The sequence below is a fragment of the Biomphalaria glabrata genome, chromosome 18 (genome assembly GCF_947242115.1).
Source record: "Biomphalaria glabrata chromosome 18, xgBioGlab47.1, whole genome shotgun sequence".
Classification (NCBI taxonomy): domain Eukaryota; kingdom Metazoa; phylum Mollusca; class Gastropoda; family Planorbidae; genus Biomphalaria; species Biomphalaria glabrata.
In genome coordinates, this window is record NC_074728.1 from 450,409 (window position 1) to 476,205 (window position 25,797).

General features: G+C 35.0%; 1 long non-coding RNA gene across 1 annotated transcript; it reads right to left on the reverse strand.

Annotated features, from left to right (window-relative positions):
- Nucleotides 1-5,117: 5,117 nt before the first annotated feature.
- On the reverse strand, nt 5,118-8,559 carry LOC129923945 (uncharacterized). The gene is made up of 2 exons (XR_008775900.1): nt 6,900-8,559; nt 5,118-6,072 (listed from the first exon to the last, which is right to left on the reverse strand). It is a non-coding gene; the product is annotated as an uncharacterized LOC129923945 (long non-coding RNA).
- Nucleotides 8,560-25,797: the final 17,238 nt, after the last annotated feature.

Consider the following 25,797-nt stretch of genomic DNA (forward strand, 5'->3'; position numbering starts at 1 on the left):
AAAAATTTTATGCGTGCCATAGTGGCATTCATGAGACCATTTAGGCCAGGCATGTCAAACTCATTAAGGTGTATGGGCCACATAAAAAACTTACTATGACCTAAGGGGCCGCAGCCAAAAATCAGTTGCAAAACAACCTACTAGTTTTATGTAAATTATAAACAATAGAGAGGAAGTGGAGATGGATTTGTCAGACCCTTAGAAAAGATAACAGCAACAGCGCTAGGCAGGCCTTAGAGTGGAACCACCAGGGAACAAGATGCAGAGGAAGACCAAAAAGAACATGGCGCATCAGTGTACTTGAAGAAGTAGAGAAGACCGGGAAGAGTTGGGAAACCATAAAAAAAACTAGCAAGAGACCGTGGAGAGTGGCGTGTTTTTGTCGAGGCCCTATGTTCCATGAGGAACTCAAAGTAGTGATGATGATGATAAACAATACAATAGAATACATTATTTAATAGCATAATATACCTGTCCCATAGTTAGCTAAATTTGTAGTAGCCTACTATTTTGGTAATTATAAATTACAATGATTACGCGTTATTTTCTTTGTCCTGATGCTTAACATTCTTTCTGGGATACAAGTTTATAAATGTCTGATTGAAGCTTGTTTGCCACTGACACTTTCATCACAGATGACAAATTTTGATCAGATAATCTCGAACGGGAAGGTGTTTTTGTAGCTTTCATTATGGAAAAGAACTGCTCACAGAGATCACTGCTTCCAAACAAAGCAAGAATTCGGGCTGCAAATTTCCGCAATTTAACTTTCTTTACAGGTAAATAACTGTAAAAATTTTGGCACAGCCACTTCTATCTACTTTGCTTTCAACAAAGATCCAGACTGCTTTTCCATCAGCTCTAGTTGCACATTATAGCAGCCTTTTCAGAAGCAAATAAAAATGGAGATACAAACAACGAAAATTCTTGCTCGTATGAAACGAAGTCAAGAAAACGGTCATTGAAAAGTATCTACTAATGATTCCAGGTGTAGGACATATTTACCAAATGTTGTAGCCGTATTTAATATTTTTAGTTCCGGACACGTTGAGACGTAAACAAGATTTTCTATTCATATTTGATTTATCCATAGTCGTAATTTTGCTTGAGAGCATTTGACATGATCACATGCAGTAGTGACAATTTTGTCTTTACTTTGAAGTTTCAAATTCAAGTCTTGCAGGTGAGCATTGAGATCAACTATAAATGCAAAAATCCTGAATCCATTCGTCAGTTTGGAAATGTTCAACAGGTTCACCTTTCATGTTCAGATACATTTTCTTCACGCAGTGCAAAAAATCTCAGCTTTAACGACACACTCCTTCATAAACTCACATTCACTATATAATGATTTGCTATGGCTTGCAATTAAGTTTGACAAAATGTAGCTTGCTTTCACTGCAGACTCATTCTCGTTGTTCAGCTTAACAAATACTTGTTTCAATTCAAGTAGCTTGTTATCTCTTATTTTCCAGCGTAATAGACTAATATTATTTTGATAATTTTTGAGCTGACCAAGCGGGCTGCATGCAAAGTGTCGCCGAACGCCGTGTTTGATATGCCTGCTTTAAGCCCCTTTGAGTACCGGCCCACCGGGCATTTCCCCAAATGCCCATATAGCCAGTCCGCCCTGCTTGTAATAATATAACATTATTATTGTTATAAAGGAGGCTGTTACATTGATATGTGTATTTGTGTACGCTGTGTGTTTGTTTTCTTGTAGTCTCCCTTATTCTACTGTTCAGTGTTTTCGCGTTCGAACAGATCGAGACAGCTGGGGGTCACTTACAAAGGCCGCGGCATACACATTTGAGACCAAAGAAAATCTGCTGCCGAGGACAGACGCAGACGGCGAAAAGAAAATCTAATTCGACCACCTGAGGACAATGGTTATTCTTGCCCTGTGTGTGGCAGGGTATGTAGGTCACAGCTAGGGGTGCGCATCCATGGGAAATACTGCATTCCTCACTAATCTTCGAAGACAAGCCTTATTAGTGTGTTGACGTGTTTTTCTCAAGTATGTTAGGCCTATAATTGTGTATTACAGTCTCCTGTTAGTGTGTTGTTTTTTTCATCTTCTTGTTTTCATGTCAATAAAATTGAGTTGCATCTTAAACATTAGTGTTGAACTTAAATATTAGACTTAATTGATAGCCTAATATATTAGAGGCAATACAGTATTTTAGATAAATAGCTAACTAATTACTAGCCGCAACAGAGTCGATAGGATACCTCTAAAAGTCGCCTACTGGCATCTGGTTGGAGGCGGCTTCAGAACGAGACAGGTGGAGGTCACTTACAAAGGCCTCGGGATACACATTTGAGACCATAAGAAAATCTGCTGCCGAGGACTGTTGTAGACAGCGAAATGAAAATCTAAATAGACCAGCGGCGGACAATGTTTACGCCTGCGCTAGATGTGACAAAACATGTAGGTCGCAGCTGAGGAGGCGTAGCTACGGGAAATACTGCATTCCTCATTAACCTTCAGGATAGAAGACTCAAAAGTAAAGTAGCAATTATACATAAAACACTTTTTATCCATAATTTTCAAATACAAAAACAAAATTTAATAAAATACTCAAAAAGAAACAAAGATAAAGGCACATTCTTCGTTCCGTATGCTAGGACAAATGAGTACAAATGCTCCTTCTTTCCTAGTGCTATTAGTGCTTGGAATGGGTTGCCTGAGCTAGCCAGGAAAAACCAGTACGTTTCTTAGAAGAGATTTAGGTCATTGTTTAATATGCATGACGCGTAGGACGTAATCATCTTCTTTTTTGAAGTATCGACTGTATAATATAATATAATATATTTTGTCTCAATAGTGTATCTCGCAGCCTTTGTAACAAGTCTCGAAGTCTCGTTCTGAAGACGCTTCTGCCAGGTGTTTTCTATGTCAATTAAAGCTTGCTGGCTCTAAGCTGATCTTAAAATGGTTTCTTGGGATTGGAGAGGGGGGGGGTGAACATATGTTAGGCCGACCTTTCTGCTCACCCAAAATAAAAGGATTGCCTTAAGCGTATGGCCGATTGACTGCAGAGGAAGACACAAGGGGATCATTAAAAACGCTATGAAATTACACTCAAGATTTCTATCCAAGAATGTGGAACTAATATCGGACTGGGAAAACGTAGCTTAAAATCGATTTCTTGTAGTCGGAATTGTCTTGCTGTGAAAGAAGGACAACAGCTGCAACAAGAAACGTAGAATAGAGCGAATTTAATAAGGTATATGCTTCCGTAGGCCATGACTAATTTAATGATCCAGATAAACTCGTCTTTTGCATCCATATTAGTGAAGGCTACATTCAAAATGAGAATATACTTAAACTTTGCGAACACATTGAGATTTTATGTGTGTGTGAACTAAGAGGGATTCGTGCTCAGTACCAGTACATGACGATGATGTTTTATAGACATCTTTGATCACGAATGAGAAGCATTTTGTTAACCGGTACATGATGATGTTTTGTAGACATCTTTGATCATGAATGAGAAGCATTTTGTTAACCACAATAGATGAACAATGGTAATGCTGTGCTGCAAGTGGCAAAATATATAGGTCATAGCTGGTGCTGCGAAGCAACAGGAAATACTGTATTCCTCATCAATCTTCGGACTCGAAGACAAGCCTTATTACTATAGATCCTTAGTTTGATTCTTTCCCTTTAACAGGATGTTCTTCATTACGGAGAACTCATGATCCAACTCTACTAATAACATAATGAAACAGATTTGTTGTTTTCTTCTCCGAAATGTTAACATGGACATTAAGCTGAATGTACTTTTGAGTGTATTTTAAGTTTGGCTTAGTCAAATTGTAATTAAAAATATTATTGTATTTATTGTTCTTTTAATGGCTGTAAACTGTTTTAAGTTCATTACGACATCTTTCAATTTGTAGTCACTCACCATTGCCAAAAGGCATTACCATTCTCAATCTAGTCCATGCATTGGCTCATATAAAGGCTAAAAGCTATAGTGTGATATTCAGTTTTTTTCAAAAAATAAAAATATTGTGTTGAATAAAAAGTTGCATTTTACATTTTACAAATTTATGTGCAGAAATAAAAAAAAAAACATTTAGGAAAGAGTACCAAATCAGTTCTAGTAAAGAAATGGATTGCAAAAAGTGATCACTTATTCCAAGGAAGAGGTAATGAAAAACTGGGTAAAATTTTAAATTATCTTTAAATAGGAGAATCACAGAAGAGCGAGTCCATGTTTTGACTTTCATATATAGATTTATGGATTTCAAATATTTACACTTTTCTTTAGAGTAAACTATTCTGGTATTCGACATATGTCCAAGCTTGTGCAAGTTGTGTGCCAGACTAAAGAAATGTTTGCTTTACATGTTTCAGATGTACCTTCAGGATAACATAATTCCACGTACAAACCTCCTGCAAGATGACGGGGATGTCATTGGGCAGACTGCCAGAGTATGAACTCTGGACCATTGAGAATTCTGATCGACAGTCCAGAAAATGGATATTCAGTTTGACAACAATTGACAACCTCAGCACAACTACTGTAACAATAACATTATAGATGCAAATACGAACAACATTCACACACAAAACACAGACACACTCACAACCAGCACTTTATGAATTAGACTTCTATGAACTTCTCGATGATGATAGATGATCTTGTAACACTCTGACTGACAGTGAGATGAAGGAGTTTTAAAATCTTTCTGTTTTAGTTCTAATGGAAAGGAGACAACCACTTCATTCAGATCTTATGTAACAGTGGTTTAATGGGTGAAGGTTATCTTTAAGAATAGTGAGTGTTTTGGAAAGGCATGTTTCATGGAAAAGCTCTTCTTGAGATGGTAGCAAACCGCTACATTACAACCAGGCAGCTATCCAATGTTTATGATGAAAGTTAATATAATTAAAATTGAGGCTTCCATAGAGTGGTTTCAAGAAAAAAAATATAAATGTTTTCTGGAACTTAAAAAAAAAAAAAGAGTCAAGATAGGCTTACAGATGATCATGGTTTATAAGTGCGGAAACAAACAATTTAATTTAAGAATCTATATTTATGAACAAACTAAAACACAACAGATATGTAAGCATAAATAAATAAAAATGTTAGTTTAAAAACATCAACAGTGTAACAATTTCTTTTTATTTTTTTTACATTTGTAAAATAATATAGAAAATACAATAGACTTACATATAATAACCCACATACTGGACCAAACACAGTGGGGTTTCCTACATTTTGTGACTTTACCATCACAAAAGAGATACAAGACACTGATGGCAATCAAATCATTAAATAGAAACAATCTGATATAAACTTTTCACATGTAAATTATGAGTGAGTCAGGTGTGAATGTACTTTATTATTATACATGTCTATTGTATTTAAAAAAAAGTTTTTCATCCCTGCAGAAGTAAATCTTAATATTGTATAATAATAAGGCAAATTATAAGTAATTGTTTGCTAGACTATTAGTTATTAGACTCTCATTGTGGTTTAACAAAAAAAAAAAAGATAATTTACAATTGTGTTCTGAAGGAAAAAATTCAATAATGTTATGAAGTTATGGAGGAAATTGATAACATTTTGAAGGAAATGATTTGAAATTTTGGACACAGTCCAACATACATCTTTTTTTTTCTGGAAAGTTACTTCAGATATGGGTTTAAACATGTGCAGTTTTTCCTCAATGGTGAAGCAGTAATAGATTTAGAAAACACATCATCAGTATCAGATACAGATAAGCAGAAACATGATGCCATTAAAAAATTACACATTTTTATGAACTCAAATGTATAATCATTTTACAAAACAATTTACATTGTATGTTTTATAAATATTTCATCTAATAAATTTAAATGAGTTTAAAAATGTCCTCTAAGATTATGCAGACATCTTGTTTTCACATAAGAAAGACTGCAATCTAAATGGAAACAAACTGTTACCAAAAAATGAAAATCACTGATTACAATATACTGGTATACATGTTTATAAATAGATATCACATCCACCTTGATCCACTCTGGCAGCTACAAAAACTCCACTAGTAAAATTTATTTCCACAAAAATATAAGACCTGTAAAATAAAAGAATGTTTATTGTATTAATATCAAAAATAAAGTTAAGTAACTAAATATATTTAAAAAATCATTTTCTGTGTGTGAAATGGACAGCTTACATGGCTAATCATGAAATCAGAAAGACTAATTTAACACACTGCAATGACTTAGTAAGGAAATTTAAGTTGTTTTAGTGAGTAACTTTTTATGTTAGAGATCTTTTAAATACAGAATGCTTAACTGTATATATTATATATCATCTGTTCCTTGACTTTTGTCATGGGGTTCACCTAACCAAATCCCTAAACTTAACCCAGTCATCATGCAGATAGAATATTATTTGATGTATATGCCTATAAACTAGGGGTGCACCGGATAGTTGCTCCGGCTCTGGCTTCTGCTGAATATTCTGCACTTTTTCACTATCCGGCTCCGGTTGGATATCACTACCGGATAGTAAAAGCTACACCTGTATTTCTATGAATATTGTTATGCGCCTCCGTGCTAAGTGTTTTCCAGATACGCCAAACGGAGGTAACACTTAAATATCGAAACAACACAGGCGAAAGGCAAACAATATAAAGGTAGTCGATGCTGATAAACGATGTCCAACAAGAAGTTTAAACTAAATCTCCATGTTAATAAAAATAAACCAATACTCATAAAGTGGACATGATTCAATAATGTCAGTTCTGAAATACATTAACTTTTTTGTTTCAAATAAAAAAATCTGTTTTTAAAACTAAAAACTATGAATATGCACCAAATATTTTTTTAGTACAAAGACAAGGCGTGTTAATCTAAATAGAAATAAGACTTTACATTATAAATTCGCATTACATACATAGCAACGATGTCATGCACATTTTAAAAGCTTGTCTTGACTTTTGAGTGGTCTAGTAAACATGTAATATTCCTTAACTACGCCACGCTGATAATCTGTCTAGATGTGCGGGTATATCTCCAGAGGTAGAGATGAGCAACCCCCACCTCTTTTTGTTTGTATAGTCCATAACATTGAGTTCACAGATAGGCAGCTTACCACATCAAGCCAGATGTCAACGTGTTGACACTTTCCAGAGGTCACATCTTATGAGGGAACTGAGTTTGTTTACTTGGAGAAGAATTTTTATTAGGGGCGGGACTACAAGCCAAATCTTTATAAGGTTAATCTGGTATGAGTTTGTTTATTATGAGATAGGTTGTCAATCAAGGGTCTGGACCACATGCCACACCTTTTATACTTTTGGCCGGGACAATAAGTTTGTTTACTTTAAGTCTCAATTAGGAGGCTGGACTACAAGCCAAACAGACACTGACCAGGGGTATCTTTAAAGGGAGGGCTCAAGAGACTCAACACGCTCAACTTCTTATTTGTTTAATCCATGACAATGTATTAATAGACATTGACCATTCTTAAGCCAGAATGGATTAACGCAGATTGTTGAGAAATATTGACACTGTCTAGAGGTAACTAGATGATGAGACTAAGTTTGTTTACTTGGAGAGAAATGTCATTTAGGGCGCTGAACAAACGTTCGTTGCACAATAAAATAAAACAAATATGTTTTTGTTTTTTTGGTTTTCCTAATTCTCTTAGATCTATATAACAGTAGATCTAAACATAGATATCAATAAAAGGCCTACAGACTACAATTAAATCTATGTTTCGCAACATTTAAGGCTCTGGCTATGAGTAGGTATAATAGATGTTCCTGCTGTTAATAAAATATCGTTTGCCGCAAATGGATTAATAAATATATGACCTACAACGCTTCAGATTCCAACTATTAACTAACAGCTATCAGTATTATGCCCTTGAATCCAGAAGCAGTCTTTGGACTTAAAATTACAAGTCTGATGACCAGTTGTTGGTCAGAAATTCTTGAACACATACATCCAACCACCATACAAGCCAGATGAGAGATTTACATTAGTAACTAGTTAAATATTTACTAACATATTTTACATTGACCCTCCAACACACAGCCTTTATAGTTGGTGGCCTTGTACATACATACAGACACGCTCATGCTACACAGATTAATTTTTGTTTATACTGTTAATCTTTTATAAATCAATCAGTAACAGAGTTTAAAACAATAAGGTATATAAAAGGAGAAAAAAACAAACAAATATAGGTATGTTATTAACAGTTTCGTAAAATGCTCAGCAATACAAGCTATTTACAAGACACTTAGGTATTCGGCTCCGGCCGGATATAAAAAAGTACTATCCAGTGCACCCCTACTATAAACAAATTTTATATTGTTTAATGCTACATATCCAATATTTGACTAATATGCCTATAAACCTCATTGAAAAAATAATCATTTATACATACAGAATATTATGAGTAGGACTAAAATCTAGGCTATATCAAGTTGAATTTCACAATTACTATTTCAATTATACAAAATGGATCTTTGAAATATTTTGACATGAATCCAAATCAAACAATTTTCAAAATAGGATTTTCAGAAGGCCTAGGTTCCTTTGTTGGAAAATAAAGATGGTATTTGTGATAAACACATGACACGCAGATTAATAAGTGGTTAAAAAATCTTGACATATAAATTAATCATCATTTGATACAAATTTTTTTCCCGGGCATGATACCCTGCCTCATAGTGGTGCCCGGGTGGAAACGATCGTAGGAGGAAACGAGGTTAAAGGGTAGCAAAACAAGACTCCCGTGGGGGTGCCTAAGGGGGTGCGAGAGCATCCTCTTGCATTGCGCAGAGTTGTAAAAAAGCTCCCACAACCTTGTCACAATCCAGGCACTGTTCCTCAAGGGGCTGTTACATAAATGGCGTGTCCCGCATGGTTAGCCTGGTATAGAAAAGGAAAATGGGGGGGGGGGGGGGGTCTTAGTGTACGCGGCCTCTTGCCGTGAGTCTGACCCACCCGCCAGACAGAACAGTGTACACTGTTCTCATTCAGGCCAGTGAGAGAGAGCTCTTGTTCACTTTTGCTGGCCTAGAGTTCCAAATAGCCGAAGGCTCAACTCTAACTGACAGTTTCAAGAAGAAGAATAAAAATTTTTTTCTGATAGTTAGTGGCTATTACATTCAAGTTTTTATTTAGCACGCACAAACACATGCCTCCATTTTTGAACTTGAATTTTTTGTCTCACTAACTCTACCAATAGTTTAACATTAACTTCAATCAGTGATGGGAACAGACTTTGAAAACATTTTAGGAAATTTTGTCCACCAGCGTTTTTTAAACTGGCCTGTTGCAGCGACTTTAAAAAGATGTTGCTGAATTTTTTAAAATAATGTAGAATTAATTATATTTATTATATTCTTTAAATAATGTATCATTCATTATCACTAAAATCTAGGACTAAACCTAGATTTTCTAGACACTAGTAATTCCTAGTAAAGATTTATCTACTATAAATCACTCATTAGATGATATTTTCTTGATCAAGAAACTAGATTAGAACTCTAGATAAATCTAGACTTGTAGTTGGACTTTTATTAGTCTCATTAGATCTAGATCTATCTATATCTTGAACTACTTAAATCTAATCAGACATTATATATCACTGTGCAAGAGTTAATTAAAAAGCTAGAAACTTTTAGTTTAACTAAAACAAATTAATTAAGGCCAAAGTTTAACTAGAAAAAAATAGTTTAGTTAAAATCGTAGTTTAATTATTTTTTTTAGTTACAAACTAAAATGTTTAATTAAAATTTGTAAAACTTTTCAACATGTAGTAGCGGTTGAAAAGCACATCCCAGTTTTCTGGTCATGTGATATCAACAACCTTTGATTATCAAAGAGTGATGCAGTTAACAGCTATTTTGTTAGTCTGCATTTGAAGAGGGTAAAGTAGAAGTTACCCGTGAGTCAATATCTGCACTTGAAACTAGCAGTAGTATTAAATGTTGCTAAACATTTGTTTACCAAAAGCTTTTATTGCAATATTATGAATAGAGTTGTTCCGAGTTTTTTCTAAAATCATGTTCTGGTGTTTAATTTCTGTTTATAGTGGGAATCTGATTAGCAAGTTAGGTCAATATTTAGTAGTTTTAGTCAATTCATTTTCTGCAAACAATAATTTATTAACTGCAGGAACATCAAGTACAACCTTTTTATAGCTTAAACCTTTGATGAAGCAGAGACATATAATAGATTCTAGTCTTAAGACTTATTATTGAGATCTATGTCTAAATTGACAAATTATAGATCTAAAAGCATTAGCATAATGAACTCTAGAAAAAAACAACATCCTAATCCATACCCTCCCAGACCAAAAAGTAAATAGACTGTGTCCGACAGATTTTAACAGCCTGTAGGCCTAGTGTACTGTACATGTGTAGTCAATGATACTACAAGACTACCCTGTTTTTTTTTTTCATTGCACGTTATGCAATTGTGTTTGCTTAATGTTGAGTGGTCAAACAAGAAAATAACACACTGGCCCATGTTTAGTCAAGCATGTTCGTAGATCTATCTTTACACTGAAATTTGTACACAACCTCTTCCTGCCCAAAAAGTAAACAGACAGTGATTTTGACAACCTGATCAGATAGACATAGACACATGTAGGCCTAGTGTACTGCAGTGTGCGGCCCACAGTGACAAGACCACCCCGTGTTTTTTTCTATGCACACTTTTAACGGTTATGCAATAGTGTTTGTGAGTGGTGTATGGTGAGTGGTCAGACAAGAAAATAACACTCCAAATTTTGTTTCTATATCTTTCGTTAGTAGATCTAAATCTGAAATTCTAAATCTGTTATTTAATGAGATTTTAAACTTTACCGGTATAATAATAAGTTAATATAATTTTTTTTGTAAAAGTACCAGGTAAAGGTTTTAATTCAAGGCAAATATACAAGCACACATATTTATTTAGACATCTTTTTTTTTAAATTTTATTGTGCATTAACGTTTATGTAAGAAACATCTTCCTCAATACTGATTTTATTATGCTCTACAATGTTAAAAGAATTAGTTCAAGCCGCAGGCATAGAGTCGAATGATTATAGATAGGTCTAGATCCCCCCCCACCCTCCCCCCAAAAGTTATGAAAAGGTTTGTATGGTATGATTTATCTTCTTTAGTTTAGTTTAACTACATTTTGAAATTCATAATAAACTTTTAGTTTAACTACTTTTTGTTAGTTGAAACTTAGTTTTAGTTTAACTTTTTAAATTTAGTTTAGTTCCCATCACTAAGTACTGACCTTTCAAATTAAAGCTTTTGAAGTGTAAGTATGATTGGAGCCCAAGTCCTTAACCTTTAACATTTCTTCTTTTCTTTTACTTGAGTGTTCTTCAGAATAATGTCTGGAGTAGATGCCAAGTTCCTAAACAAGAAATAACCATAAATTTTATTGCATGCCTTAATCCAGAAATACTGTTGTACAGTAGAGAGAATTACAGCTTTAAAGTAACTGACTTGTGTTGAGAAAACTCAAAAACTAACCTTTTCTTAAAAAAAAAAAATCAAACAAATTAGTTGATTTGTCCCAACGAAATGACTTCAAAAAAAGAAAAATGACTTACTACAAACAAACAAACTAAAGCTCCAGTTTTGTTTCACCTCTGTATCCTACTGTTTATGACTCCATCATCACCTAAATAAGAACAAATTTGTGTTAGAGATCAAGTCAAATTAATTTTGGATATATGGACTTAGTAACAACTTAATTTTTATTTTTCAAATAATTCTTAAAAAAAAACAACATATGTACATGGAAATATAGTTGTTCATTAGTGATTTAAACTGTATTCATAACACATTTTCAAATTAGTGCAAGCTGTTCCATGCACCCATGGCATTTGTTTTGTGCAGTCTGTTATTTAAGATCTCAAAAACTAAGACCACAATTAAAGAACTCATTCAAGATTATATATTCTGTGTTTGACATGCTCTGTCAATGACCACATTCCCCACCCAGCCCTGCCCCCACTCCAATATACAGTAAACATATGTAAAACACATTTCCTCACAGATTAAAACATTATTATTATTATGGTAAGAATAGTTTAATCATGAGAAGGAAAAAATTAATCTCTTTCTGTTTGCAACACTAATTCCTAATATCTACAGTACAAACATTACTGCTTATTGTACCTGGTTTGAAGTGACTGATGAGCTTCTTCCTAAATAAAATGAAAAGACTGTTGAAGGAACTCGAAATCAGCTCCTTTCAAGATGTCTGCTGCCTCATTCACCATCTTCAGCAGGAAAAACATAACTATGAATAATAACAAAATATTATTTTATGAGCTTTTACCACATACAGAAATAAAAAAAAAAAGATGATTAATAGATAAATAACTCCCTATTCCAACTGTGTACTTACATCTTTGGACTGTGTCTGGGAAATAGCAGCACTTAAAAACTGGATTAAATGTGACCATTTATCAGCAGCAATAGAACTATTGACCTTGATTTGTTCTCCTAATCTAAAATCAACATAGACAAAACAAAAGATTAGAAAATGACTTCATTGAAAGTGCATACTAATCAATAGACAGTATTTCAATGAAAGTGTGAATCTTTAATAATAAGAGATTATTAGAGCTACTTCACAAAGGATTTAGGTTTGTGGATAGAAAATAAAAATCATTTTGTAACTTGACCTACTTTACAACTAGTTTTAATTTCACTAACATGTAAACATTCATCCACTTACTTATCAATCTGTTGGAAGCAAGAAGGAATGACCAACACAATAGCAGGGACTTCACTTTCTATTCCATCTAAAATTTTGATATGAAACACACAGAAGATGAGATAGTATTAACAGTTTAGGCCAAGATTTCACTTAGGCTGTTATATTTATAAGAAGACTATATTGATAATCGCTAATGAATTAGATTTATACTGAAAAAAATTACAAAAATTACCTTCCATCTTTCAGCATCAAAATTTTCCAAAATCTTGACAAAGTCCCCTTTTGCTAATGACACCTGAATGTATAAGAAACAAAAATCTTTACTATTAATCCCAACAAATACAACCACATTAAGAAGACTTAGCTACCACTAATCATTAATTAAACCTGCTCTGGTACCATGGGATCTAAGTGACATCAAACCTTTTTGGAACATTTTTTTTTATATTACAATTAAGATATTTCATTTCACACAATTCCTTATGAGGCTTTCCAAATTTAAATATTGTCTGGTTATTTATTATTTTGGTCTTTGGATGAACTTTATTTCAAGCATTTTAAAACTGTGACTATGATATGATGTTGGTACACATGGACCAGGGACAAGTCCTAACACAAGATATATGGATAAGCTCCCAACTATATCATGAACAAACAGGAACAAGACAATTATTGCACCTAACTTTGTCTGATAATTTAAAATCAAGGAAACTCAATTTGGAATGATGAAAAAGAACAAGATCTTTGATAACAACAGTTGTATGTTTAAATGAGAATAATATTTTTATTTTTGTTTCAAAAAACAGACTGACTTTTAATTGGGAATGAAGAAATAAGGACAACCTGCACCCATTAAACCCCTGTTACATAAGATCTGAACGAAGTGGTCATCTCATTTCCATTAGGACTAAAACAGAAAGATTTAAAAATTCCTTTATCCCACTTTCGGTCGGAGTGTTACAAGATCAGCTGTCGTCATCGAGAAGTACATAGAAGTCAAATTTATAAAGCGCTGTGTTTCTTGTGTGAATGTTGTTCGAATTTTTCATCTATAATGTTATTGTACAGTAGTTACGCTGATGTTGTCAACTGTAAACTGTAGTCAAACTGAATTTCTATTTGATTGGATCAATAAAATTATCTAATCTTATCTTATAATAAAATATGTCACTACAAAGAAAAAAATTTGTTTAACAGACATGAAAATAAATCTTTGAACAGTGGCTAAATCATTGTGTCTTTTAGGGAATGGCTGATAATGCTGCTAACAAGGAATTTCTTGTAGAACTTCAAAGAATGTACAAAAGATAAATGACAAAGACATAATTGGCCCTAGCTTTGATCACTCTTGTGCCATTTAACAGTTTAAGTGCATCAAAGGTCATAAGACTTCAAACAAGTCCTTTGTAGCTGTAGAATTTTCATTGTACAAGATCAGGTTGATATTAGCAACTATCTGGTTAACCATTGAAAAAATCGTCTAAACAATTCAATGATGATAACTGGCTTTAGTTTATAGACACAGCTATACAGAACAATTTTAGATGCAACTTTGACAATTTGGTTCTCCTCCAGAATAATAAAGATTCATACAAGGAAACTGAATGAAAAAGTCCCATGGCAAACTCACATGTTTGTGCTGATATTGGACAAGAGCTTTAGCCTTCAAATGCCATTCTGGCAGTTCTTGGTGGTGATGAACTGGGTGAATATCTCAACTTCGCTCTGTGAGAAGATCTAACTAGCCCTGATAGTCCAACAATTGTTTATTAACTGAAATAAAAATTATCAGCAAAAGAATTATTTTCCTATTTGTGCATCAGCATCTGACACTTTCTTTCTTTATATTTATTGCTGTAAAAAACCTGTACAATTTTGCTAAAGAGTAATCTTAACATGAAATATGTTGCTCTGAATATAAAAAAAAGTAATTAAAAAAAGGACATAATCTTGAACTACAATATGAAAAAAAAAATTGTGTTTTGTTTATGATATATAATCTAAATCTAAACAAAGCTGAATGATAAATAATCTTACTCTGAAATGTTTTAACATGACATCAGGATCTTGAGTCTTGACTTGAGCTCTAGCTGTTGAACTGTCCATCCAAAGCAAGAATGAAAGCATGTCTTCTTCCAGGTGGCAAACATCATGGTAGAACTTTGAGAACATTAGAATAGAAAAGTCACATCATTAAGGTACTTCTATCAGAACATCATGGTAGAACATTCAGAACATTAGAGTAGAAATGTCTAATCATTAAGGTACTTCTATCAGAACATCATGGTACAACATTCAGAGCATTAGAATAGAAATGCCTAATCATTAAGGCATTTCTATCAGAACATCATGGTACAACATTCAGAACATTAGAATAGAAATGCCTAATCATTAAGGTACTTCTATCAGAACATCATGGTAGAACTTACAGAACATTAGAATAGAAATGTCTTATCATTATACTACATCTATAAGAACATCATGGTCAAAATATCAGAGCATCTTGGTACAATTAAGATGCAATTATTGTAGACATAGACCTGGTTTCATGCATGTCTTACTGATTGTACTGAGATGTTTGATTTAGTATTAAAATTGGCATGTAATTTTGGTTTTCTGCCTGTATTAAACTGTCATCTGGTTGTCCACTTCTACAGCTATTGACACTTTGGTTACCTACTCAAACTTTAGTGTCAGTTTCATTTACTTCTTGTAATAATGTTTCACTTGGTCTACTGCTTCTAATTAGATTTCACTTTAGTTTTCTGCATTTTCCAATGACCAGTTTTGAGCCCAGCTCATTTCATAATATTGCATTTTAAATGTTTCTTTTACCATATTTTTTTTCTATTTCTCTGGTTCTATATAAGATGAAAGTCTTGAAATACTTATTTTTATTTTTAATCTATGTTGGCTGGGTGAAAATTTACTACACAATTATTTACTGAGAATCAATAACTTTTGATTCTAGCTAGCAATTTCTAATACACAAAATTTCACAAAGGAAAAGGAATATTTACCTGATGATAGTTAGCAGTATTTTCACTATGAATGCCTAAACATTCATTGACTGTTTGAATCCAAGACCAACTCTTATGCTTCGCTGAGACACAGTCCTAATTAGAACAGAAAGAAATTGTAAACAAATTTTCTTTTTAAACACATTTTGACAAAGTAGCAAATATTATTTATTTGTAGGAGCTGGTCTTTAAAGTTTTCCTCTAAGAACAATGGTATACTGACTTTCTTCATGCCTATAATCACTGGTATATAGATTTGTTATCCTAGAATGTATCTTGCACTAGACCTATTGTAAACCCTTTGCTTATTTAATTCTATACATAAATTTTTTTTATAATTTAATAAATATTTATACTTACTTTATGAATTTTGGACTGAGCTGGGACATCTTGTCCTCTGTAAACACTGTCAAATACTAGTGGTCTTTGACTTAGATACAAAGCTCTGGCTTCAATATCTGACTCAACATTCTAGCGCAGAGTGAAAAAAAAACGGATTTATGGCATAAAACAGGTAAGTTGAAACAAAAAGGATTTACTTCAGTTTCTGCAGACTTTAGTGTTCTGACACTGAAAATGTGTAGTATGTAATTTTTTTTCCTAATAACTTTCAAAAATCCCAGAAAATGTTCATTTTTTTTAACTCTTTAAATATTATCCTGCCTATTTTAATGAGTATAATGAATAGAAGGTACTTATTTAAATAATGAAGTTGGTATCTAACCATGGATAATAAGTTATCAATAGCTAGTGATATTACAACATAGATGGCTAATTTTAGTATTCTGACAGTAAGCAAACAGTATTGTAAATAAGGCAACTTGTACTATTGTGGTTTAGAGAGTAATCTTATAATAAGTGTGACAAAGATATGCAAGATAAAAATGTTATAAGTTGCAAGAAATATTGTTGTGGATGAAGCTTGTCTGTCTACATCCTTTAACATCTCAATAGATGATCTTTTCCCTTTGCAACTACTCATGTGCCTTAAGAGGCCAGTCCTAAATCCTAGATACACATCTGCAGTCACAGGCTTGGTATTTTTGATCACTAAACATTGCATCATATTCAACTGTGATCCAGGTCATTTCTGTTATGCTTGCTTTCCATGAGGGTCTATCCTGTGCTTTTGCTTTTTTTCTCCATGCTATTGGTGTTGATTTTGAAAAGCTTCATATAGAGCAGAGTGAAAAAACAACACCATGGATTTATGGAATAAAACTGTTAAGTTGAAAAAGTGTTCTATGAGATGAACCTTTGTCTTTATGACTGAAGGAGGCCAAGAATCATTTAAAAATGGAATAGAGAAGCTCTACTGCCCTCTATTTGATATGGACTAACCTCTCCATTACTGAGGAAAAATCTGCGCATAAAATGTGTGATTGCTGGGCTTTCCAACATCAGCACTCATCTCTCTTTCTTGCTGACCAGATACTGATGTATCTTGTATTATTATAACATCACTGTTGATATCATGATGTAGGTAGCTTTCAATATAATTACATCAATAGCTGATAATGTTATATTTTAGTAACATTAATAGCTGAAGTTATAAAATGTAGCTAAAATTATTGAATGATGTAAGTTGCTGATGATGTTGAGGTATCAAGAGCTTACTTACTTAGACATAGGTCCTCCGGCGCCGTTCGGCACATTGGGCGGCAAGCTGTCTCCATAATGATCTGTCACTGGTAATGTCTGAAGCCTCCTCCCACCTGGTGTCCACTGTTCTGAGGTCCTCCATGAAGGTGTGTCGCCAGGTAATATGAGGACGTCCCTGTTTGCGCTTTCCTTGTTTTGGTTTCTATGTTATCGCAACTCTTGGTGTGCGTAATTCATTTTGACGTAGAACATGTCCCGCAAACCTCATGCGACGTTCAGTCACAACCTCACTAAGTGTTCGACTCCCAGTTCGGCATAGGATTTCCAAGAGCTAATGATATTATAACATTTATAAAGTTACTTGATAAAATTGGTCTTCCAAATATCTTTACAATCCTCAGACAACGACGTCTGAGCTGGCTTGGTCCTGCAGGACAATCATATACCAAGTGTTATTTTTATGGACAATTCACGACAGGTTCCAGATGTACACACTATGTAAAGAAATGGTAACCAAGAAAGGTATGGACAGCGAAAAAGATTTGCCTCAGTTCTGGAAAAAAAAGGATGCCAAATGTCACCTTAACCTGGGACACATGTGGAAAGGAACATCTCTCTACAGCCGCATTAATGAAAAAGTGTTATGTGAAATGAACTATTAAAAGAGGTCCACTAGTAGATCCAAATGTGTTGAGTCAACAAAAATGCTAGCTGTGGCATTCATACTCTCTCGCCTTGACTACTGCAACGCCGTGCTAGAAGGTATACCTGATTCAGAACAACGCCGCTGTGGCATTCATACTCTCTCGCCTTGACTACTGCAACGCCGTGCTAGCAGGTATACTTGATGACAAAAGATGCAACGTATTCAGAACAACGCCACATGAATAGTACTTAGAAAAACAAGACAAGATTCTGCTACTACGCTCTTTTGTTAATTGGAGGCGCAGTAGCTGAGTGGTAAAGCACTTAGCTATCTGAACCAGGGGTCCCGGGTTCAAATCCTGTCAAAGACTCGAATTTCTAATTTTGGGATCTTTGGGTTTAGTGGTTGGTTGTTGTGCTGGCCTCATGACACCCTATTTAACCATGGGCCAGAGAAACAGATGAACTTTACATCATCAGCCCCATGGTCTGAAAGGGGAACTTTTTTTTATAATTATGTCATTTGGCTATGAAAACATTATTATTCACATGACTGATGGGCCAATACATTTTGAAGTAACTTTTTTTTAAAGGGATCTGCTTAATATAATAAAGCAATCATAAAAACTGCTTATCTATTGTATCAATGTACAAAACTATACTTGCATACACTGACCTTTGGTGAGCATCAGCTGAGGCTTGTGCAGCCCACATAATTACCAATGAAAATACTTTTTTGCAGCTGTATGTGATGAATTTCATTCCCAGCATGCCTTCTATACGTCAGCTGCCATGGCTCACCTGGTGTGGCATTGGAAGTAAGAAACTAATTAGATTATTCCAAGTCTTATAGAGTTTTATATTCTGGTGTTAGAGAGACACATTACAAATGTTAAATCAATTTCAGAATGAAATGTTTGTTAATCTTCATCTGCTGAGAGAGACAATATTTCTTTTCCAAGCTGCATTCCTTCATCACATTTACCTATCCTTTAGCATGTTAGACCATTGGGGCACCACAAAGATCTGTTGACCATCTTTCTGCTTAGTTCCTTAGCTTTAGATTTTTTAAAAACATGGGCTGCCCAAACATTATTGCCTCTCTATTGATCTTAAGAAATGCCAAGCTTTACATTAGGCACCCATCCTTTCCAGCAGCTGCCCAAAGAAATGACATAGTTGGTAGTTTAACTAGATACAGTTTTGATGAATGCCAGAAACAAAGAAAAATCTAGAATGAACTAATAGTGCAATGCAATGAGCTGTAAAACACACTGAGAACATGTTTAGCTTTTTTTTTTTTTTCAATTTGAAAAATTGTTTTTAAGAACTTTTAAATTATTTGTTATATGTAGGGTTCTTGAGTTTATAAGGCTCATTTTGTCACCATTTTGTTCTAGAGTTATTTTAAAAGGAAGTTGAAAACTAAAACAGTCATAACTTAGGAATGTTTTAAAGTCAACTTACTGCTGAAAGTGTACCAGCAATAATACAAGTGTGGACAGTCCAGGATACAGACAGTTGTTGGCTAACAAGGCAAAGCTGAACTCATCTAACCTAACCCATCTTTACGCACAATATGATCGGTGAAGTACAAACTTTGATGTCAAAATGTAAATATATTAATAACATTACTCTATTTGAGTAAGGGCCTAAGAGTTTGGCCTGAACTGTGTGAAATTTGAACCAATCACTTGGCAGCCTCATCCAGGGGCTTCTTGTCCCAGCATTCAAATCTTTTTTTCCCAATTTATTGTTTTCAGAGCATTAGTCTCCCCTTAAGTCATTATTTAGTTGAAGCTAACAAATTTAAGTTTATACCAAAAAGTAAAGCATTAAATGTATGTTAAGTTCCCCTTACAGACTTTGCGGTCTATGTGGTAGATGTTGTTTCTGTGGCCCATGGTTAATGAGGGTGTCATGTGGCCAACACAATGATCAACCACCTTTACAATTCCCTAACTAAAGTCAGGTACCCATTAGAACTCTTTGACTCCTGCATTATTTTCCATATTTAGATGGAATTAATTTTTTTTGCCATTCGGGGTGAAAAGAATGCTTTGATTTGACTTTTATAAATTTTTTGTTTATAATATAGCACAAAGCAATTATAATAAAACAAAAAATTATTTTTATATTAATGTTTGAAAATTAAAAATAAACATTTACAGACTGCGAAAAAAGCCTCTAGGATCTAGATCTAGAGCAATATAATAAAAAATAAATATTTACCAACAAGTTTCAGATATATTTTATTGCCGGCATGGAAGAGGTAAAGATACTGATGACAGTCTGGTGTAAAGTCTTTCACATCCCAGGATCTTAAAATGGTATGACGATCCTTAAAATACAAATAAAAACTCCATGAGTCACAAACATCACAATTTTTGTTATCTTTTAGCTCACTTGGTTACCTAAACTAGTCAATATCAATACACTTTTTATAAAGCTTTTATCAAGTCTGACTGACTTTTTGATAAAAATTGTGTACATGTTATTCTCCCACTTCCCATACTCAGATCAAGTTGAAACATAGCACTATTATTCATTGTCCTTAATAAAACATAATTAACCAAAGAGTTAAATGATTATTGGCTACATGTAATTTTAACTGGGGAAAAGTAAAGGCAGTTGGTCATTGTGCTGGCCACATGACACCCTCACTTACAATAGGCCACAGAAACAGATGACCTTTATATCATCTGTCCTATAGACCACAAGGTCTGAAAGGGGAACTTTCCTTTTTTATGTGTTCTTACAAACTGACAGGAGAAGGGATGAAAGGCGGAACACTGGCGCCTCAAAACCAGTTTAGTTTCGTGTTGATGGGGCACGTCAGCCTAAATAACGCAACCCATCTAGGAGAAGGAAAACTCTGACTCCAAACCTCCACTCTGTGGTGATACTCACCCGTGTGGGTATCGGGGCTTGGAAATGACCAAGAGAAATAAATAACCCCACCTTGTCCCATGGATATTCCGGTTACAGTCTTCAGACCTAGATGTTTCCTTTTATGTCAGTATTGGAGAAAATTGCCAAGACCGAAAACTCCCTTAAAATGCGGGACTATATATTTATATATTTAAAAAAAGCCTGAGGAAACACCCAGCCTACACTAAATGCCAAGGAATTTAACGAAAAATCCATACGAGCTCAGACGTCGCCTCGTCAAAGGTCTGCGCATGGCAGTTTCTTCCAGGACTGCCTGTGATAAGTCAGCTACTGGAAATAAAAAACAGCCTTACAGCAAACACCTAAACCTTTTGCAACTCAACATCTTAGGCCTACAAAACAAGACAACAGAACTCCAACACATACTCAAGAAGCATGATATACACATAGCGCTATTGCAAGAAACACTACTGCCCAAGAAAAAAATAAACATCACAGGCTACACACAGTACAGATGCCTTTGCACCAAATGCCAGGGAATTATGACCCTCATAAGAAACGACACACAAGCCACAGTAAAACAAATACAGAACAATACAGACATTGACACGCAGGAAAAACTTCTTTGGAGAGGAGGAACAAAGTACACCATCAAAAACTACTATTGCCCACCATCATCAACAGCAGAAATAGACATACAACTACCACACTACACAAGGACAATAAATAGCTGGCGACGTCAATGCACACACACCTTCCCTAGGCTACCCACACTACAACAAGTGTGGCAAAGAAATATAGGATGTAACAAATGCCTCTAACCTACAACTTCTGCAAAACAAAACTTCACCTCCAACTTTCCTCCACAGAGCACACAACACAACTAGCAGACCTGACCTAACTTTTATCTCTACAGACATTACCGACTCTTCTAAAATAACAGTACTTGAAGACATAGGTAGTGACCACAGGCCTATACTCCTCAATATTGGAACGCCAGGTAGATACCAATCCAACAAAACAACTAGATGGAACTATAAAAAAGCTAACTGGGCAGCTTTTTCACAAGAAACAGACACAAGACTATCAAGCATAATTGAGACAGACGTCAAATCAACCTACACAACTACAGTCTCCAACATCTTACAAGCAGCAAAAAAAACACATCCCTCGAGGCCAAGTTAAGAAATACAAACCTTTTTGGACACCTGAATTAGACAAATTAGTAAAAGAAAGAAACATGGCCAGGAAGACTATAAAAAAAAAACCTACTAGAGAGAACAAGACAACGTACAACAAATTGACAGGACTTAAAAGATACAAAATTAAAACAGAAAAAAAGAAAAAGTGGACCACAACATGCGAACAACTAGATCTAAACAAGGATGGTCGAAAGGCCTGGACCATTCTGCACCGGCTAGCAGGAAAGAAATAAATAACAAACCCCCAACCTATAAAAGGCACTGATGACATAATAACAGAAAACCTTAAAAAGGCTGAAACCTTCAATAAATATTTTGCCAGCATTAACAAGTCAAAGCCAAGAAAACAACTGGACCAGGCCTTCAGTAATATCTTAAAGAAAGAAGAAAAAGCTCCAACAGTCAACTGTCAGATCTTTGACACTCCCTTCACTCTACATGAGCTCAATACTAACCCTAACCCTAAAAAGCCTCAAGTCAAGAAAATCCCCTGGACCAGATAAAATAACAAATGAAACGATTCGGGGACTAGGACCACAGGCCCAAAACTGTATACTTACTACAGGAATGGAGAACCGCAAACATAATACCCATTTTAAAGAAAAATAAACCACCTGGAGACTCAAAAAGTTATAGACCAATATCTCTAACATCCAACATTGGCAAAATGGCAGAAAAAATGATCAATAACCGACTTTATTGGTGACTAGAAAGTACTTGCTCACTCCACAATGCACAAGCTGGCTTCAGGAAAGCAAGTAGAACAGAAGACCACCTCTTTCGTTTTATCCAGGACACAGTAGAAGGGTTTCATGAAAACAAGCACACTACAGCAGTATTTATAGATTTGCAGCAAGCCTATGATAGAGTGTGGAGAAAAGGTCTATTTTTGAAGATGAAAAAAATGGGCATCCATGGAAAAATGTACAGCTGGATCAGGGCATTCTTAAAAAACAGAACCATCCAAACCCGATTCGAAGGTGCCATCTCTAGTAAAAAGGTTTGGAAGAAGGACTACCACAAGGTTCAGCCCTTAGCTGCACTCTCTTTCTAATCTTCATGAATGACCTCCCGGGCCTCATTTCGGTCAATAAGGCACTTTACGCAGACGACCTTTTAATTTGGACTACAGAGAAATATACAGTGCTGACTAGATCCAAATTAAATAGAGCCCTCACAACTATCTCCACATATTCAAAATTATGGAAAATGGAAAAAAACAAAGAAAAGTCAGTTTATTCAATCTTTAGCCACAGCAACAAAACAGCAAAAAGAAACTACATCCTAAAAATAGACTCTCAGCCAATAAATAAAGAAGAAAATCCAACATATCTTGGTGTAAAACTAGACCAAAGACTGTCTCTAAAACACTTTATGGTAGATTTAAAAGAAAAGGCATCACAAAGATTAAACATAATAAAACACCTAGCAGGAACATCCTGGGGAGCTGAAAAGAAAACCTTAAGACAGTTATACACTGGATATGTCAGATCTGTAATGGATAACTATCTCTCCATACAAGTAGCTGCCAACAAAACCTATCAATCATCATTAGATACAATCCAAAACCAAGCCTTGCGGCTAATTAGTGGAGGTATGAGAACTACTCCCACAGCAGCCTGTGAAATAGACTCCAATATTGAACCTCTTAAGTTAAGGCGCAACAGAGCAGCATTAGAAGCTATTGAGAGATACAGAAGGTTGGAGGAAATATAGGAAAAACAACCAAAAAAAAAGCAAAGGACTCTGATCCAACTTACTGACGAACTAGCCCTAAAACACCACCTACCCAATAACAGAGAAAAAATTGCCAGGTTTTCAAACATTACACCCGGACTAAACTACAAACAACCAACCATCAAAACACATTTACTAAATAACACCTTAACAAAAGAATCAAATCCACTGGAGCTCAAAGTAGGCACGCTTGAAACAATCGAAAGCTATCAAAAAACAGCTTTCCATATTTATACAGACGGATCGGCTTTCAAAGCTACCATCAATGCTGGTCTTGGTGCCTTCCTGGTCTTCCCTAAAAATAAACACTTTGAGATAAGCGCACCCTGTGGCGATTACTGCTCAAACTTCCAAGCCAAAATTGAGGCAATTACCATAGCACTTCAGACAGTGGAAAACAAATTATATGAAGGAGTGCAACCACCATCAGATATTGTTGTCTTTACAGACTCCCAATCTACTCTGCAAGCACTTAACAGCAGCACCTCAAACAGCCCAAGAGAGTTGACAACACTCATTGTGATAATCCACCAGATGATATCAAAATTAAATATCAATATCACACTACAGTGGATCCCTGGACACATTGGCATCATGGGAAATGAAAAGGCAGATAAGCTATCAAAGGCAGGTTCATCTATGGAACAACCAGATAGACCTGTTAACTACCTCATCCTAAGGTCAATGTTAGTCAACAATCACAAAGAGGAGTGGCTCAACCAATGGGCATCAGGAAACACAGGCAGAGCCATGTACAGAGAAATGACTACGCCTAACAAACTGGACAGTATTAACTTCCTCCCCGCAAAGAACAACCTACAATCTTCCAACTAAGAACAGGACACACACCACTATTAAATTACCACCTGAAAAAATAAACTCCACACAACTACCCCTTAGCAGACACTGCGCCCACCCCTTTGAAACCGTAAACCATATCCTCTTTGAATGCCCCTCCCTAATCCACCTAATCCACCTTAGGCAGACCCTACTTCCACTACAGCCCAACATAACCAACAGCACACTTTTTTTCCTTGGCAAAGTCTGCAAAAGAGCTCACAGCTCAGCAGCAATAAAGCTGGCTAGAAGAAGAAGAATGTGAAAAGTGAAATAGAACTAACAGTATTGAGATATGTGCCTGTAAATGTGCAGCTATTTAATAAGCTTTGTTTATTTTTAATTTTGCTTGTTACATTTCTTTCTTATTAGAGGCTCAATGTATTGAGAAACTATATTGTGATCTTATATTTCTGCATTACAACATTGTTTCTTTATAAAATCAACTTGTCAGGATGTAACCTTATAAATTGAGAGCTTTAATTCATTCTTCTTCTAGCCACATTTTTGTTGCTGAGCTTTAAGCTCTTTAGCTGCCCACTTTTCCTCATTTAGACCTTGTGATCTATAAGACAGATGATGTATAGGTCATCTGTTTCTGTGGCCCACAGTTAATGAGGGTATCATGTGGCCAGCACAATGACCAATGGCCTTTACATTTCCCCAACTATTTCCAGGTACCCATTACAGTTTTGTTGACTCAGGAGCGCCCTTAAAATCCTGAAATTAAAAACCCAGTCATCACTCGGATTCAAACTCGAGACCCCTCAGTTTGAAAGCCAAGTGCTTTACCACTTAGTCACCACAACCTGTCCCATAGAAAAAAATGTGCTGTTTACTTTTTAGCTGTTCTACACTGCCATACAGTCTTGGTTATTTTGTGGTAATTGGTTCTGTCTGCGATGAATTAACTTCTGTGAAATTTCCTTTATTAATTCACTATTGTGTTTATTATATTTCTAAGTAAAAAGAGAGAATGGTGTCAGATCATGTCTCAGTGGTTCAAGTGTAGTTACATAAATAATTTAGTGCTCTTGCCACTAGTCTGGAGCATAAAATTGAAAAAATTTCAGTAACTCAATGAAGTCTCATACAAACTAGAAAATCTTGATGAATTTTATTTTTATTTAATGTACATAATCCAGCTCAGGCTTTAGAACAGTCACAA